This window comes from Camelus dromedarius, chromosome 16 (assembly GCF_036321535.1).
Source record: "Camelus dromedarius isolate mCamDro1 chromosome 16, mCamDro1.pat, whole genome shotgun sequence".
Classification (NCBI taxonomy): domain Eukaryota; kingdom Metazoa; phylum Chordata; class Mammalia; order Artiodactyla; family Camelidae; genus Camelus; species Camelus dromedarius.
In genome coordinates, this window is record NC_087451.1 from 53,147,215 (window position 1) to 53,165,557 (window position 18,343).

General features: G+C 35.5%; 1 protein-coding gene across 3 annotated transcripts in view; it reads left to right on the forward strand.

Moving 5' to 3' along the window:
• The window catches only part of ZNF652 (zinc finger protein 652), a 57,182-nt gene that overhangs the window by 9,540 nt on the left and 29,299 nt on the right, over positions 1-18,343 (forward strand). For 2 of the 3 annotated variants that reach the window (XR_010384651.1, XM_031469657.2), the window contains exon 2: positions 10,172-10,254. The exons of the other annotated variant lie outside the window; for it this stretch is intronic. The gene's annotated coding sequence lies outside the window, so the exon portion shown is untranslated. The remainder of the gene's footprint in view (positions 1-10,171; positions 10,255-18,343) is intronic. 3 annotated transcript variants of the gene reach the window in all.

Genomic DNA, 18,343 nt, shown 5'->3' on the forward strand with positions numbered 1-18,343 from the left:
CATTGAGATTTTTGTAAGAAAAGACCCATCAAATCATTCTATTTTGCTAATTGAAAAATTAATTTTAAAATTGAATTTAAAAATTCATAAGTATTTCTGGCTTTTAGAAACCAGAGACTGAGTAAGTAATTTGTTTTAATTTTTAAATTGATGTACAGTAAAATGGACATTTTGGCATGTATACAGCTCTTTGAGTATCAGTACCTGTATAGATTCATGTAACCACTGCCACAATCAGGATACAGAATAATTTCATCACCCAAAAACTCCCTCCTGCAATCCCTTTGCATTCACACTGTTCCCCACCCTGCACTCTGGTGACTGTTGATCTGTTGTCTCTGTAGTTTTATCTTTTGGTGTATGCTATATAAATGGGATCATTCGGTATGTAACCTTTTGAGACTGGCTTCTTTCACTCAACATAATGCCTTTGAGATTCAGCCAAGTTTTCGTGTGTATCAGTTTGTTCCTTTTTATTGCCAAGTAATGTTCCACTTTGTGAATGTACCACAGATTGCTTATTCATTCACCAGTTGAAGGACATTTGGATTGTTTACAGTTTTAGGTGAGTCTAAGTTTACTCTTCTCCAGAGTAAACACCTAGGTATGGGATTGCTTGGTCATATGGTGTGTATGTTTAACTTTAAAGGAACCTGCCAGACTGTGCTCTGTGTGCTCTTTTGCATCTCACCAGTAACATTGCAAGTCCCATTTGTTCTGCTTTTTTGCTAACACTTGATATTGTTAATATTTTTTATTTTGGCCATCCTAATAGCTATGTAGTACTAATTCATTTTGAGTCTTATGACTAAAATCTAGGTGGTAGGCCCAGCTCTGCCATCAACTAGCTGTTGATTTTACAGGAACCTTGTAACTTTTTTGAGCTTCTTTCTTACTTCATCTCTTATATAATAGAAAATATTGAATGTGTCGTAAGTTCTCTTGCAGCTCCTCAATTTGTTGGTATGGAGAGAAATCCTTGGCAAGAGGACAGATTTGTCTTGGTTGTGCCCCCCAAAAATCTATTGACTGATCTCATCTAAACTACAAACAGTATAAGCAATATACGTATTTATAAATAGAATTCATATGAAATAACTTGATATTTATAACTATAGTTTAGCTCTAGCTAAGCATAATAATACTGTAACATGTGTCCATCTATAAGCTAAAATTATACACCTAATGTTACGGTTAGCATTGACAACCTAGAGTCTTTTGGATAATATCTGATATTTTTGTAACTGTTTCTTAGTTTTCTAGGGTTATAGTCTACAGTAAGTTTAATAACAGATACTTCATCATTTTCAGTCGTGATTGGGGATCACTTTTTAAGGTTACGTATTTGGGTGCTTGTCCTTAATATCTGACTTGAGTGTGAAATAAATTGCTTCTATATAACATTATTATTTTAATAGCTTCATTATTTTTCTAAAAAATTATACATGCTTATCCAAAATTATTTAAGGATTACAGAAAAATATAAAGGAAAAATAAAAGATCTCCTCCCCAACCCTTAACCCTCTCCTGAGATGTCTCTCAATAGGAGCTTATATATGCATAATTGTATGTACCTAGTTATACATAATGAGATTGCATGCTTCCATTCCCACAATGTTCTTTAGTCTTTTTTTTTTTTTTTAATGTGGACATACTTCTGTGTCAGTTAATATAAATCTATGTCATAATTCAGATGGCTATGTGGTATGCCGGTGTCTGTGTGTACCATTATTTGTTTCAGGTTTTTGCTATATTAAACAGTGCTGTTATGAATGCCCTTGTATACACATCTTTTTATACCTGTGTCATTAACAACTAATGGGAAATTCCTGAAGGCTGGGTCCCAAAATACACATACTTCACACTTAGGAAAATAGCGCTAAACGGCTCTAAGGAAGGTTACTCCATATTGACACAGCATTCTGAGCTGTAGTCAGCCATGCCAGTTGATGTCAGAAGTCAGTCAGGTTACCTTGGCATTTGCCAGCTTAAGATTGAAGCCATAAAACATATCTAAACATGTTTGTACATGGGTCCTGCTGAAAAGACCCAGCCCATTTGCTAATTGATAGTCTTTACTAAGTAAACTTGAGAGTGTTTAAAAACATCAAAGTTTTAAAAAGTCAATTAAAAAAAATTCACTTTTGAGGAAAACTAATGAAGCAACTCACATTTTTGATTCAAAGAAATCTATTAATGTTGATTACAGCTCAATTTATGTTATCTTGTAAGTGCTCTTTTTTAAAATTAAGACATTTAAAATTTTGGAATAATTTTAGATTTACAGAAAAGTTGCAGAGAGAGTACCCACATAGATACCACCTCATCCAGTTCCCTTATTGTTAAATAAAGTCTTACAGAAACTGAGAAATCAGCACTGGTACATTACTGTCAGCTTAACACCGGATTTAATTCAAATTTCACTAGTTTTTCAACTGACATTCTTTTACTATTTGAAAATATCCTAACTCAGGCTTTTAAACTCTATTCTTAAGCTTGAGTATCTTTTCATAGATTAATTTTAGTCATACATTGTACATATGTATGTACTATATATAATGTATCTGGATCTTTATATTTGTTTAGACAGATTTGTCTTTGACGTTATTGTCTTCAGAAGTTATCTCTTGATGTTCACAGACATTCAGCCAAGTCCCTTTTAGGGTAGGGTTGAAGATCTTTTCCCCCACCCCCTTGTGTCCATGCAGAAACATGATTTATAACATCATGAGTGTAGCTCTTGCACAGTGGTACCCTTCTCAGTAGTTACCAGTCCCTATCTCCAGGAGCACATGGGAAATAGCTGCCTTTTGTTTACTGGGAAATTAACTTCTGCCAAGTGGTTTCACTGTCTACAGTGTCTGGTTCTGAGAGAATATTAGTATTAGGCAGTTCTTGTAGGAGACAAAGCTGCTGATCTTAAGGCAGAGTTCTATTATATATAGGGTAGTACTTGGATATCTTTCACTCTGCACTTACTAATACAAAGAATCCCTCCCGAGGCAACCCATGGCATCCAAACTCACTATATTAATTTGAATCATTTCTTGAAATAGTTTAGTTTATGGAAGAGAAGGAAGAAATTTGCAACATCATATAGATACGGACTTTTAAAATCACTTTCCTCCCAGCTTAAATGGAACTTCTGAGTATTCCCCCCATTAGCTTACACTTTTTTTTAAAAGAACAAAAAAATCCTCCTAAGCATTCTAGGAAACAAAAATGGTGGTCAAGAAAAGCTTCATGAAGAAGGTACTTAAGCTAGGTCTTGAAATATGGCTAGGATCTTATAGTCATATTGGGGTGGGTGGTAGAGGGGACAGTGAGTAGGTAAAAGGAAAGAATGACATAATCAAATGTTTAAAGGTGGAAAAAATCAAGATGCATTTGAGAAATAGCATGAGGATGTTAGGTGGGAGAGGAGGACTTTGGGAGCCAAGACTGAAAAAGTCAGTTGGGTTCAGATGGTGGAGGGTTTTTGAATACTTTGCTAAGAAGTTAAACTTTATTCCAGGGCTCAAGAAACCAATAAAGGTTTTGTAGCTAGGGAGTTACATGATCCAAATTCTTTAGAAAAAATGTATTTTAGATGATCTCTGTGTAAAGTGATTTGAAAGATGGAGGCAGAATGACTGCTGTAATCTGTGTATGAGGTGATTAGGGCCTAAACTGGGAGGTTATGTAAGCAGTTAGAGCAGGAAGGACAGTTTTTAAAAATAGGACTTGTTGGTTCATTAGATATTGGGGTAAGGCAGAGGGAACAGCCAAAAATGAACATGTAGTTGGAAACGTGAGGTCAGAGACTATAGCTGCTTCATTTGGATCTTCCATAAACTTGACCATAAAATAAGAACTTAAATCAGTAGCATCCTAGAACTGAGGAAAAGTATGTAGCATTCTTGATTTAGAAACAATGAAATGTGCAGTTTAGAACTAAGAATACATGATATTTGCTGACTTAGGATGGAGGGAGCAAACCAGGGAAGAAGAAGGTAGTTTTTCTTTTAATGGTAAGAACCATTGCCGTGGTCTGTGCTTACATCTGATTTTGATACAACGAAATGCTTCAGCCCATTGTGCTTAAGGTAACACAGCGCCACAGCACTGACAGAGTAAGAAGAGAATCCTGGTTACCTCATAGTACAGCCAGCTTAGAAAACCATCTGAAATGGTCTTCTGCTCACCCTTAAGCCTCTCTCCTGTAAACATGCATGTACTTTGTTTGGATAATGGTTTCTTGGTTGGACCTGTATATATGAAGGTAGCAGAGAATACTGTGTAGTGAGTCAGCTGGAGAACACATATAAAGCAGCCTTAATTCCAGTTCTTACTAAAACAATGGCTGCGTACTTAAGAGCAATCAGATCTAAAACCCTACCCGATCTACATGGTAAGTTCCACATGAAGACAAAAGTTTTTGGTTCAGTTTTATTGTCCTGTCATTGAAAAATTAGAAGCTAAATGAGTATCTGGGATACAGTAGTGGATACTATCTAGAAGGCTGGATTCTTATCTTGACTGATGATCTCACCAGGCAAGTTGTTTTACTGCTAACAAGTTTAACTTTTCTTTTATACTTTTGATCATTGTATGTTGGCATATTTTGGGATTAAAGTTTTATTAAACCAGAAATATATCATATTGCTTACATTATAGTTTTTAGAGGTATGAAATTTAAGTTGTGAAAAGAGAAAATTAAATGTAGTCATAGGGGAAGGGTATGTCTCAAGTGGTAAGCGCATGCTCAGCACCCAGCAGGTCAGAGGTTCGATCCCCAGTACCTCCTCCAAGCAGAAATCCATGAAGAAACCTGATTACCTCCCCCTCATAAAATGAACAATACAAGCCCAGAACGCATGCTTTAAATGTAGTCATAATACATATGGATGGATTTTCAAACTGTATTTTACTTCTTTTGTAATTCCTAGTCATATCAAAAGGTTAATGTAGAATCAATTATAGTTAATAGAAAATATTTTTTTCTTCATTGTTGGCAAGTTATAGTGACCTATATGTTTCTAAATTATGTTATTATTTTTAGTCTTTCAAAGGAAGTAATACAGCTTTTGGAAACAATCTTTGATATTATAGGATTCTCAAATATAAAAAAGAAAAATAGTATAATGAACCTAATATGCCCATCTCCCAGCTTTAACAATTATTAACACACGGCTAATCTTGTATCTGCCCTCACTATACCCCTCTCCCTTCAGTTACTTTGAAGCAATGCTAGACATCATATCATATTATTTATGGGAATTCTTTTTCAAAAATGACAACTAAATACCATTTTTACACTAAAAAACTTCTGAACATCATTAAGTATTCAGTCAGTGTTTATACTTCCCAGTTGACTCATAATTGTTTTTCAGTTTGTTTTTCCAACATTTAGACACAGGCTGGAATGTTGAATTAAGGTCCAAAGAAACGTGATTGGTAAATATGTCTGTTAAGTCTCTAAATCTATAGATCCTCCTTCCTTCCTTTTTTTTTTTTCTCTCTCTCCTCCCCCCGCCCCTGCCCGATTCCTGTCTTTCTTTTTCCTTGTGGTTTTTGTTGAAGAACCCATATCATTGGTTGTATAGTTTTCAGTAGTCAGGATTGTGCTGATTGTATGCACGTGGTATCATTTAACATGTTCCTCAGTCTCTTTTATTTCCTGTAAATTGGCTTTTAGATTTGCAGGCTTGATCCGATTAAGATTCAGTTTTTCTCATACATAGATGTGGGGCCAGACTAATTGGTGGTGGTCTATAATTCTACCAGGAGACATATAGCACTGGTTGTTTCTTTTTTGGTACTGTTATGGATCACTGATGGAAAGAACAGTTTTATTTTCCTTAAGGTACATATCTGATAGGAATGGCAGACTAAATGCTTGATTCTTGCCCTTCACTTAGCAGTTTTAAAAGAATGAGTTGGTTCTCTTAGTAGCCGCTAAAGGTGACCATTGTATTTAAGCTTATTTGGTGTGTTTCAACCCACTACTGTTATTAATCCTTGTTAATACTCAGTTGTCCTGTTTTTATCTGTTAGGAGCTTATCAGCCTGGCTTCTGAGTCTTTTTGACACAACCTTGGTGGTCTTTGAGAGCTTTCTTGCTTTCCATTATGATAAAATGTTCCAGACTTACGTGTTTCCTGTCCTGTTTCCTTTTAGTGGGAAATATCTGGACCATAATATGTTCTCAGTACTGAGCTAGACACAGGCTGGAATGTTGAAGTAGTATTTTAGAAAGAACTACCTGTTCTCAGGGGGCTTATAGTCTTTAAAGTTTTTATTTTTTATTCATTTGATTTATTTACTTTGTATACATTTTGATATGATAAAATCAGGTTTTGATTTTCCCTTATTTGATTAAAGCAGATCTTTGGTTTTATTGTATGACAGGTATATATCAGAATGAGATGAAGTTCTAAAATAAGGTTTTTGTTTGTTTGTTTTTAGTTTTTTTCTTGGGGGGAGAGGGAGGTAATTAGGTTTATTTATTTCTTTATTTTTAGAGGAGGTACTGGGGATTGAATCCAGGGCCTCGTGCATGCTAAGCATGCGCTCTACCACTTGAGCTATAGCCTCCCCCTCAAAATAAGTTACTTTTTATAATTTGAGAAAATATAATGTATAATAAAAATGAATAAAATGAATTTAAAAAAGATAAAACCTGGAAGTGATACATAGTTTACAAACCTATTGGCATGTACGTACAGTAGTATGTTTGGTTTTGCATAAATGGGTAACCATATGATTTATTGTCCAGGATGGGAGATATGTGAGAGGGGCATTATTAATAATTACTCTGGGAGAAATAGGTATAAACCAGGACCTTGCCCAGCAAAGTAGGATATACAGTCACCCTATTTATTTGGCAATATTGTGAGTTTTCTGAGACCAGGGAGCGTATCTGTCATGCTCATAGTTATGTCTGTGGCACCTCACCCATGGTAGGTGCTCAATTTGTTGAATGTTACTAAAAATCTGCTGATATTTCGAGGCTTGGTGTAGATTTAAGTGTTTTTTATGCTTGGTTAAATTATGTTTGCACTTTTTTCCAACTGTCTTTCAGCAACACTTGCATCTAGAAGATCTTACGTATTGAATCTGAATAGATTTGATGAATTCATTTAGTTTTTAAGTTCAGGATTAGTTTCTTTGTTTATTACAGAGATAGTACATTTTTGTTGTAAAAATACTAGAAGCTCTAGAATTACCTCTTTACCAGCAATCCTCATCTTCAGTCCCAAAGAGAAGTCTTTTATCTTCTGGCTAGATTTTATTTGAAGGGTTAAAAGAGTATAGCAGTTATATACTCAACTAGTTCTTCCTCCCTCGGAATCCCCTCTCATTGTCCTTTTAGCTAGCAGGCCTTAGTTTCCTCTTCTTATAAAAGAGATTAACACTTATTTGACAGGAACTTTGTAACTCTTAGGTAAATGTGGGGTTTTAGTGGGGAGAAGCTGGGAAGGAGGGAGCAATTACTTGAACAATGTTTCTGTGATCAAAACTATCTTTGGTTGCTCTAGTCACATTTCTTAAGGATATTGCCAAAAGTAGGTGATAGAAATTTTGCATTGATGTGAGCCAGTGTGAAAACTGTGATTTTGGTAAGGGAAGTATATTTAAAGCTATTATAGTAAAACCCCACATTGCTAATTAAAATCTTTTCTTCAGTATAAACAGATGAAGGGGAATTAGTCTTCGTCATATGTCCCCAGGCCTTTGACTGGGCAACCTGCTTGGTCATGTTGTCTTGATTATCTTGCTCACTCACTGGATTTGGTTTATGACAAAAGTTATTTAAAAACAAAACAAGCAGGCAGGCAAATATTTATTCAAGTTTTTGACCGATTACATCTATTTATAGCATATATTGTGAAGAGCTGTGGTTTTCTTTAGATTAAGGAAAGCATCGTATAAAAATCATCCTCCCCACATAAATGTTTCCTCCACCTACTCACTCATTTGTCTGCAAGCCAGGAGTCTGTTCACTTCCTCTTGGACTCGGTGCCTCTGCTGCTCATAGACTCATTTTTTTAGACATTCCAGGGCAGTTAAAATATAAATGTCTAAAGTGTGTATTGTTACTAATTAATTTATTTTATACCCTTAAAGTAACTTCTCTTGGGCTTATGGGGAGAGAGTGTCTTGGAACAAACAGGTTGTCCACTCAGAAATGTGGATGTTTGGGATTTTTGTCTCTTTGAAATATGCACAGTCATTCACAGTTCAATATAGAGAACCACATTTTGGGAACTGGTAATTAAGAATTCAGCTTTCTCTGCTCAGGTTGTTACTGACCAATTATTGGGCCACAGAGCAGATAGCCAAGAATAATTTTGCTTGATGCTGAGGGATTTTTGCTCCTCACAAGCAGATTGTTAAATTGCCACAGGTACTGCAGTTGAGCCTTGAGTTAAAATTGTAGTGTTATCTCACCAATAACTAACAGAAGCTTGTCAATATCGTACATGGATACGTGTTTGCATGTGTTCTTAAGGACCATGCTTTTCCGCCCTTAAACTGAAGAGTTGAGATGTATTGATTTTTTTTTTTCTCCTCTGTTTTACCTGTTATCTGGCATTTAATGAAAAAATCTTGCTCGAAAGTTGCAGATCCCTTGAGGGCAACAAACACTATACTCAAAATGAAACTAGGTTACTGTTTCTGCAACATGCAGTGGTTTGTATCAAAAGCTGTTTTGGTCTTAACTTTGAAATTATCCCCTTTTCTTTGAAGTGGTCATATTTTAATTTGGAGTGGTTTTAAATTTTAGAATTTCCTGAAGTGAACATTAAAATGTGTTAGTATGTTCTTATGTGGTTGTTGTACACAAGTCTATAGAAAGCTTATGTCCAGATAGCATATTTGTTCAGCAAAACCAAAGGGGAAAAATACTTCAGAATATACTAAACACTTGAGACTATATTAAAGACTGAAAGTGTTTTAAGAGGGTATTCCAAATGATTTTAGATAGCTATGTTATAGATTTCCTTAGCTTTTAAAAAAACTGAAAGTTTTTGGTTTAGTACTTTGTGTTTTAGTATTGGAATCATCTTCATAGTGTAACCAAGAGAAAATTAGGCACTTTTCATTGGCTTTTTACAATGACTACTTATTGTAATATATATATTTTTTTCTTTTGGTTGATATGTTCTGCAATGAGGTAGAGCTTAAGATTGTGTATTTATCATACTTTTTCTTCTATATGTAATTTTTTAAAGCTTAGTGGACTGACCTTCTACTATAATGAATTCCAAACTGTTTTCTTGTAATGGAGTTTGTTGTGTGTGTGTGTGTGTGTGGTAAAAGGTGTTCCTTCCCACCAGCATTTAAACACACTCAGGTCTGTCCCGTCTTTAAAAACTGAACTCAGACCTGTTCTCCATTTGGAGTCCCATCCCAGCTTCCTCTCACAGGAGAGGCCAGTGGGTTGAGTAGACTCCACAGCTAATGAGTTGTAGCTCTGGAAGTCGGCCCAAGTCTGAGCCCTTAACCATTATACTCATTAACTCAGGACGGCTGATTTTCCAGGGAGAAGGAGGCTGTGGAAGGACAAGAGGGCCTTCATGTTAAGGAATTATTTGGCCACTAAATTTAGTAGTCACTCTTCTGTGTCTTACTTAGTGTTATAGTAGCATTTGATATAGTTGACCAGTTCTTCTTTCTTGAAAAAAATATTTTTTTAAATCTCTTGGCTTCTGTGCATTGCAGGTGAGTGTTTTTGTCTTATATCAGTGTTAATTTCTTCTCTCTTCTTTGTTGGCCTTTTTTCTTCTGCCCTTAGGGTGCCCTAAAGCTTTCTTTTCTCTGTACTGTCTTCCTAGCCCTCAAATTTGAATTCTTTCCGTGTGCTGCTGTCTCCCAAATATATAGCTCCAGTCCTGACTTCTCCCTGATCGTCACACTCTTCTGTCCAGTTGACTACTTGACATCTCTGCTTAGATGTCTAATATGTATCTCAAGCATGACTGTAGAAATTAGGATGTCTTAGGCTTCAAATGATAGAAAATCCAATTCAAAATAATTTGAAAATAAGGAAAATTTATCATAACAAGTAACAAGATGTCTCAGTCTAGGATTGGTTTAAATCTGTTGTTTAGTGACATCATCAAATACCCACATTTTTTCCACCTTTCTGCTCTGCCACTTGGATGTGTCTGCTTTTGTCCTTTAGCCAACTCTCATCATGGATGCAAGATGGGTACCACGGTTCCAAGCATCATATCCAGACAAGACAACATCCAGCAGAAGGTGGTGGTTAGTGCTTTCTTATGCTTTTTAAGAGTTTTGGAATCCTTCCCAGAAGCCTTCCAGCTGACTTCCACTTAAGTCTCAACTGTCCAAAACTTAATCATGGGCCCACCTCTAAACCAATCACTTGCAATGGATATGTGGACATATAAATAATTTTTATACAGTATAGGATGAAATAAACATAATAAAACCAGGAGAAGTATAGTGGAAATACACACAGGAAAAGTGATGGAGCTGGGGAATTTCAGGAAGTGTAAGTGGTGTTTGAACTGAATATTGAGAGATTCGTGAGATTCAGTTGATAGGGAGAGAGATGAAAGCATTCTCGGCTGACGAGGCAGGATACACAAGTGACTGGCATGAGAGTTACATGGCTTGCTCAGGGGACACTGAGTAGACAGACCCTAATAGGGTTTGTGGAAGGATGTGGAGGAAAATGAGGTTAGAAAGGTAAAGTGAGGGGTCTAATCTTGAAGGAGGTTTGGACTTAATTTTTTGGCAGTGCTTGTCGTTGTAAAGGAATTTTAGGAATATTTAGCAAAAAAAAAAAAAACCTTACCTATTCACTGTGCAAAAGATAGAACTAGATAAGGTCTCTGAATCTGATTGTGTTAACAGTAATAAAAATATGTGCTTTTCCACGTGTGTTTTCCTGTTAGATATAGGAATGAAATTCAGATTGTCTGAATCATCTTTGATACTTTCTTTTTCTTTATCCTTCACATGTAAAGAGGAAAATCTGTTGATTTCACTTTTTGGCTCTGTCTGCCACTGTTAGTGATGCCCATCTCTCTCAGCTCTCCAATCAAACCCCTCCATTTTCTGTCCCTACTCTCCATTTATAACCTTACCACCGACTAACCCCCTGGGAAGATCCCTCTGGCTGCACCCGTGTCTTTACCTCTTAGTATGCTCTGCTTATTCACAATGACAGCCCTACTCACAAAGCCCTCTCCTCAGCCTGTCTCCTCAGTTCCTCTCTGCTTTTTCAGACCCCTCCATCCTTCAGGACCTGGCTCAGCTCTCATGCTCTTCACAGGGCCTTCCATAGCCTGTCCCTTCTACATCTTTCTTGCTCTTTTAAATAATTACATGGCACCTTTAAAAAATAACATTTGTTTCATTTGCAAATGGTAGCTTATTTTTTGTGTATAATTCTTGCTCCCCAAACAGATTTGAAGCTTGTGAAGATTGGGGCCAATACAATCATTATTTGAGGGAATAAATAAATAAATATCTTCTCCTTATGTTAGTGTCAAAGCTTGTTAATGAAGAGTAGAGTGTAGGAATCGGACAGAAAACACTTAGTGTGTAAGCTTTTTTGATCTATGAGCTTCGCCTTTATAATCAGGAAAAAACAAAAGCTGTTTCTCTCTTTGGAGAAGAAAGACCTGGACATTCATAAATAAACCGCATGTTTGAGTAGCAGCAGTTTTAGTAAACAGAGTCTCATCACTTCCAAGACTGTGATAGATAACCTAGCCTTAACTCAGTGTGGTTAGGGTTACAACCCGGACCCTGGTATCAACCTCTTCTTTATGTTCAGCTGTACATCCCGAGAGAGGGAGGAGCCATTGGCTCAGTTTGCCAACATCCAGCATAGAACGCCCCTGTGGGGTAGTGTTCTCTCCACCACCTACAGAGTAGTTGGGCACTTTTGCCTTTAATTTTGACACAGTTGTGGCATTGCTGCCTGGTTTTGTTTCACTGAACCTACAACTTATTTTTTTTAAAGGACCATTAAAAAAAAAAAGGGAGATAATAGTGGATATGACAGGTATCTGAGGCTTCATAGATTTCTTCTACATCCAGTTTGGCTTATTAAGTGCCTTATGACTGAGGCAGAGGAATGAGTAGAATCATCCAAGGAATCGTGTTAAGTGTGGTCATGTCTCTCTGAGAAAGTCTTGTGGACCCAGTGTTGTTTTTGGAAAAAGTTACTGATACTAGAGTTTAGGCTATGGGCTCAGTCCCATTTAGTGTCCATACTCATTTGGAGATTGTAGGTAATACATTCCCTTAACCCAGGTGTCCCCGACCTGAGATTAACAAGCTCATTTTAGTGTTCAGAAAGTCAAATAGGAATTCTGGTAAAAGCTAGACATTCTAACCAAAAAGTTATGATAGGCCACTTTTTTGTATTTGGCTAGTAAAAAATAAAAAAAAATGATCTAAATGCAAATTCTTAGACACAACTTTTAAAAACAGTGCTCCATGGGAACATGGCAGGGGCGTGGGGAGAGGGGAGTGTACAATAGCCCTTAATGTTGAAAAGGCTGGGAATACTGTGTGACAGGAGGTAACCAGATGAACTAGGCAAGAGAATGAAAATAAATAATCAGCACAAACAGTAAATGTCCGTGGTGGAAGGGAATCCCCTAATTGTACAGTAAAGAAAACTGGGAGTTTAAAAGGTAAAATAACTTGCTAAGCAGTATGGAAGAGCCCCAGATAGAGCCGGCCTAGATCCACTGACTCTCAGCACTGTGGATGGTTGTAAAATTTCCAGTCAGTCTCACTCCATCACTGCTGTTAGAGCCCAGTTCATCACTTGTGACCTAACCAGTAAATCAGTAATGTCATTTTAATATAAAGTACCTGATTTTCAGATAATCTTTTATTTCATATTGTCTTTGGACTACTAGTGTCCAGATAGCCTATCTCATTTAATTTATTTACATATTTATTTATTTATACTGGTCATCTACCATACAATTCACCATTTTAAAGTGTACAGTTCCATGTTTTTTAGTATGTTCAGAAGGTTGTGCAACCGTCACCAGTATCTGTTTCCAAAACATTTTCAGCAGCCCAAAAAAAACCATGGAACCTGTTAGCAGTCACTCCCTGCTCTTCCCTAATCCTAGATCCTCTCAACCACTAATTTATTTTGTCTCCAGGGATTTGCTTATTCTGACCTTTTCATATAAAAGGAATCATACAGTGTATAGACTTTTGAGTCTGGCGTCTTTCACTTAGCAGAATGTTTTCAGGATTCATCCGTATTGTACAATGCATCAGTACTTCATTCTTTTTTATGACCCGATAGTGTTCTGTTGTGTGGATATACATTTTATGTATACATTCATTACCAGTTGATGTATATTTGGATTGCTTCCCCTTTTTGGCTGTTCTGAACAATGCTGCTGTGAACATTTATGTACAGGTTTTTGTATGACCATATATTTTCAGTTCTCTTGAGTACATACCTAGGAGTGGAATGCTGGGTCATATGGTAACTCTATGTTTGACATTTTGAGGAACTGCCAAAGTATTTTAAAAAATAGCAGTTTATATTCCCATCGTAATGTATGAAGCTTCCAATGTCTCCACATCCTGGCAAACATTTGCTTCTTTCCAGTTTTTATTATAACCATCCTAGTAGATGTGAAGTGGTATCATACTGTGGTTTTGATTTGCTTTTTTCAAATGGCTAAAGATATCGAGCATATTTTTCTGTACATATTGGCCATTTGTGTATCTTCTTTGGAGAAATGTTTATTCAAGTGCTTTGCCCATTTAAAAATTAGGTTATCTTTTTATTGTTGAGTTGTAAGAGTTCTTTATATATTCTGAATACTAGACCTTTATTGGATCTATGATTTGCAAATATTTTTTCCCCATTCTGTGGGTTATCTCTTTACTTTCCAGATAGTGTCCTTTGACACACAAAAGTTTTTTATTTTGATAAAGTTCAATTTATATTCTTACTTTAGTAGCTTGTAGCCTGTTTCATTTTTTAAACTTTCCCCATGGTGATACAGCAACTAGTAACACATAATATTGTCCATCTAGGTCCATGGTCACCATTGCTGAAACCCTGATATTAGCACAGCTTATGAGAAGGATGTAGTCACCAAAATGGCTCTATCAGTCTAAGTATAAGCACCTCAAGTGCAATGTGTAATCTTTTGAAGAACTTATTTTTGAGGGAAGGAATAAAGTGGATTTTATTTTGGTAATCAAAAAAAAAAAACAAAAAACTTTCCCTTCCCCATCTTTTCCTTTGTTTCATCTTCACTACATCATATTCACTAGAAAAAATACATGCAACAAACTCTAAAATTACATAAATCTCTGCTCTGCTATCCGTAATCTGTAAATTCTTTAGGGATTCTTCCTCTCAAATAGGAAGAAGAAAGGAGCCAGCACTGAAAGCCCCCTGTGTGCTGGGAACTTTGCCTCTGTTATCAGATTAAATAGCCGAGGGTACTGTTATTCTGGTTTTACAGGGAAACACATTGGGATCAAATGAGATTAATTGACTTGTCCGAGGTCATACATCTGGTTAAGTAGCATATTGGGGTTCCCACTTGGATCTTTTATTCTACATTTAATGATGTTACTCAACACTGTTTTTTCATTCAACTGTGAATTCATTCATGACCATAGATATGTTAGAGGGATTGGGAGGAAAAGGGGTAGGAAGAAGAGCAAAGGAGGTAGAAAAAATTTTAATTTACAATCCTAACCTAAGTGTATATTACGAATACAGAAAAGTAAAATCTGCTATATGGCAGGAGTTCTTAGACTGGGGCTTTGGGGTCCCTGTGGGATGCATGGATGGGTTTCCAGAAATGGGCAAACTCCTTGAAATTGCATGTAAAATTTTGTGTGTTCATTTTTGGGGGAGAGAGGATTTGTAGTTTTCCAAAGATTCTTTAAAATTTAAGAGTTACAGTTACTGCTAAGGAGAGGAACATATAGACTTAGGGGAACGAAAAGACAGGTTGTATGTTAGCAGTTTGTCTTTTTCCATTGGACATGTTTGGGTATGTCATGGTTTGGGTAAACCTTCCCATCTGGTTTCAAATATTTTTGTTTTAGATTATTTGTTTATACTTGGTTTAAGACCAGTTCAGTTAAACTTTTTCTCTAAGTGTTAAGTTTTGAAGCGTCAGAATTTTTTAGTGAGAAAAGAGTAACAGTCCTTTGTCTCTTGGTAAGTCAAATATATAAATTAAATTCCAACATTTCCTGATGTTCACACAGCTAAAATACTTGGAATTTTTATTTTTGTAAAATATAGGAATATAATGAGGGCGTTTCTCAGTTACTTTCATTTTCTAAATGAGTTTTTAATTCAGATTCACAATGATCTAGTCAAATTGACATGTATATAGGCCTCTAATAACGGCTAACATTATAGGTAGTCACGATGTGAACATCTGTACCTGCTAAGTATATCTCAGTTCTAATTTAAGGTGTTACCTTTAGGAGTTTAAGAAAAGAAAGATTCACAAGGCCTTTTAAGTCTCTAATTTTTCTTAGTAAAGCTAATAGGCAGGATATCACTTAATAATGATCAAGGTACTCACATTGACAGCCATTTTGAAAATGGACTAGTGCCTTAGATAATTGCATACCATAAAACAACCTTTGGTCAAAGCTGGACAAGGCTTTCTGAGATCATCTTGTCCATATGCTCTTCTGATTGTTTTTAAGGGCACTGAATTTTTTTATACTGTCCTGTACCTTTTATTTAATTTATATTTGGGTTTAATAATGTATAACATAGTATATATTATTTAGTAATATATTTAAATATCTTTTTATAGTTAATGCAAACAGTTGTACCTCATTTTTTTCATTTTTCCATTTTATTAGGTAGAATTTTTACAATTTGACTGCATATATACAATTTATTGCATGTAAATACATATACACAATATACTGCACATATTTTTAAAATTTACATATATGTACTGTTCATTGTTTCCAAGAACAGTTTAAAGCTTTAGCTTTTTTTTTTTTAGAGCTTTAGCTTTATAAACTTACATAGTTACCAAAGGAATAAAGCCAACTACAAAATAAGAATCAAGAGGATGCAGTAATCCAATCATAAAGGACAGTCAAATGTTAAGGGCACTGAGTTTTATTTAAGTGTTCATATATCCAGGACTTTGTCGGAGTTTAATGGAAAAGATAACAGTAATACAAGACTCTTATACTTCTTTTTAAAATGACTCCTTTGTTTAAATTATATATTTTCCTGTCTGTAGGTGATCTTTGTGAATTGAATTGAATAATGGAAAGATGTCTTGAAAATACAGTGCGATCACCCAGGTCCTGCAGCATAGCCTACTTAGTGTTTGATTTCTTCTTTGGCCTTAGGGGGTTATTGGTGAAAGTTCAGTTTGCTTAAGCTGACTGTGTGATGAGTAACGCACATTAGTTTTTATTGTCTTATATGGAAATGTGGAAACTGTTGCTGCTTGAAGGTAATTAGGTAGTACCTAGGAGGAGTACCTTCCCTTTGTCCTCTTCTACTAGCTTCTCTTGCATATTATTGAGGAAACACAATGGCAGCTTATTTAAATGCATGTGTAAAAAGCTACAATGAAATTTTATTTTTACAAAAGCTTTGTCGAAAATTGGAGGTGACGGGCATTTCTTAGTTTTATTTCTTACATATAATGGATTAAATGGACTGCTTAAAAATAATTACTTGACATAGTAAATTTTGTTAGATGAAATTGTATTAAAGTTAGTTATATTTTTCAACTATATAAAATAGAGGCATCTGAGAAGACTTTATGATGTTTACCTAAAACATGGCCCAGTGAGGTATGTCATTTAAAGTTTTCTTTGTTGCAAAGTTGACTTATTATACTTGTTGGTGTTGGTAGCTTTTCTAGTGCATCCGAGGTCGATTTTGTGAGCACCTTTGGAAATGAAGGACATCTTTATGTTGCTGATCCTGTGAACACATTGATAACTGTGGCTTCTACAATGTCTAACACACAGTAGGCACTTGATTCATGTTTAACAAATGTATAATAAATTTGCTTTATATAATCTATAAAGCATCATATAAATGCATATTATTATCACTACCATATGTGTTTTATAGATTGGAGAATAGAATTTATCAAGCTTTTCAGTTTTGCAGTTTGTTTTCTTGGCTCCCACTTTTCTGATTGGCAGACTGAGGCATAGATTGGTAAAATTTAAGGGTTGACAGTACCAAAATTTAGGTTAAAAATGAACCCTATTTATCAGTCCCATCATTAAGCCTGTTTAGTCACACGTTCTTTACCATAATAATAATGGCTTATTTTATATAAAAGAGCAAGATTGGAGGGTCTAAATGATTCTTACTATACTTATTAAAATCGTAATTTAATATAGCAGTTTGGACCTCTAGTATACACCACAGCATAAACTCATCTTGTAGTATCCATGGGGATTGATTCTGGGACCCCCATGATACCAAAATCCGAGGATTCTCCCTTATATAAAATGATATAGTATTTGCATATAACCTATGCACATCCTCCCATATGTATACTTTAAAATCATTATATTACTTGTATTAGGTATATACAAGGTAAATGCTATGTAAATAGTTGCCTGAGTGCAGCAAATTCAAGTTTTGCTTTTTGGAACTTTCTGGAATGAAAAAAATAGAGTTTTGAACTGAAGTTGGTTGAATCTGCAGATGCAAAACTAGTGGATAGGGAGGGGCAACTGAATACTAAAAGGTTTTTTACTCTTTGAGATATGATTAACATACAGAGCTGTGGAAGTTTAAGGTGTACAGAATAATGATATGACTTACATATATCATGAAATGATTACAGTAAGTTTAGTGAACAACTGTCATCTTACATAGTTACAAAATTAAAGAAATAGTGATGAGAACTCATAGGATTTACTCTTAACTTTTATATGTAACATAAACATACAAAAGTGTTAATTATATTAATCATGTTGTACATTACATCCCTAGTACTTATTTATCTTATAACCAGAAGTTTTTACCTTTTGACCACATTTAATCTAATTCCTCCTCCCTCCACTCCCCACCTCTAGTAACCACAAATCTGAGCTCTTTTTCTATGAGTTCGTTTGCTTTTGAGTATAATAGACCTGCAACACTATGTTAGTTCCTGGTACACAGCATAGTGATTCGATATTTCTATACATTTCAAAATGATCACCATGATAAATCTAGTTATGATATGTCACCATACAAAGATATGACATAGTTATTGACTGTATTCCCCACACTGTACATTTCATGCCCGTGACTCTATTTTGTAACTGGTAGTTTGTACCTCTTAATCTCCCTTAACCTATTTCCTCCCCT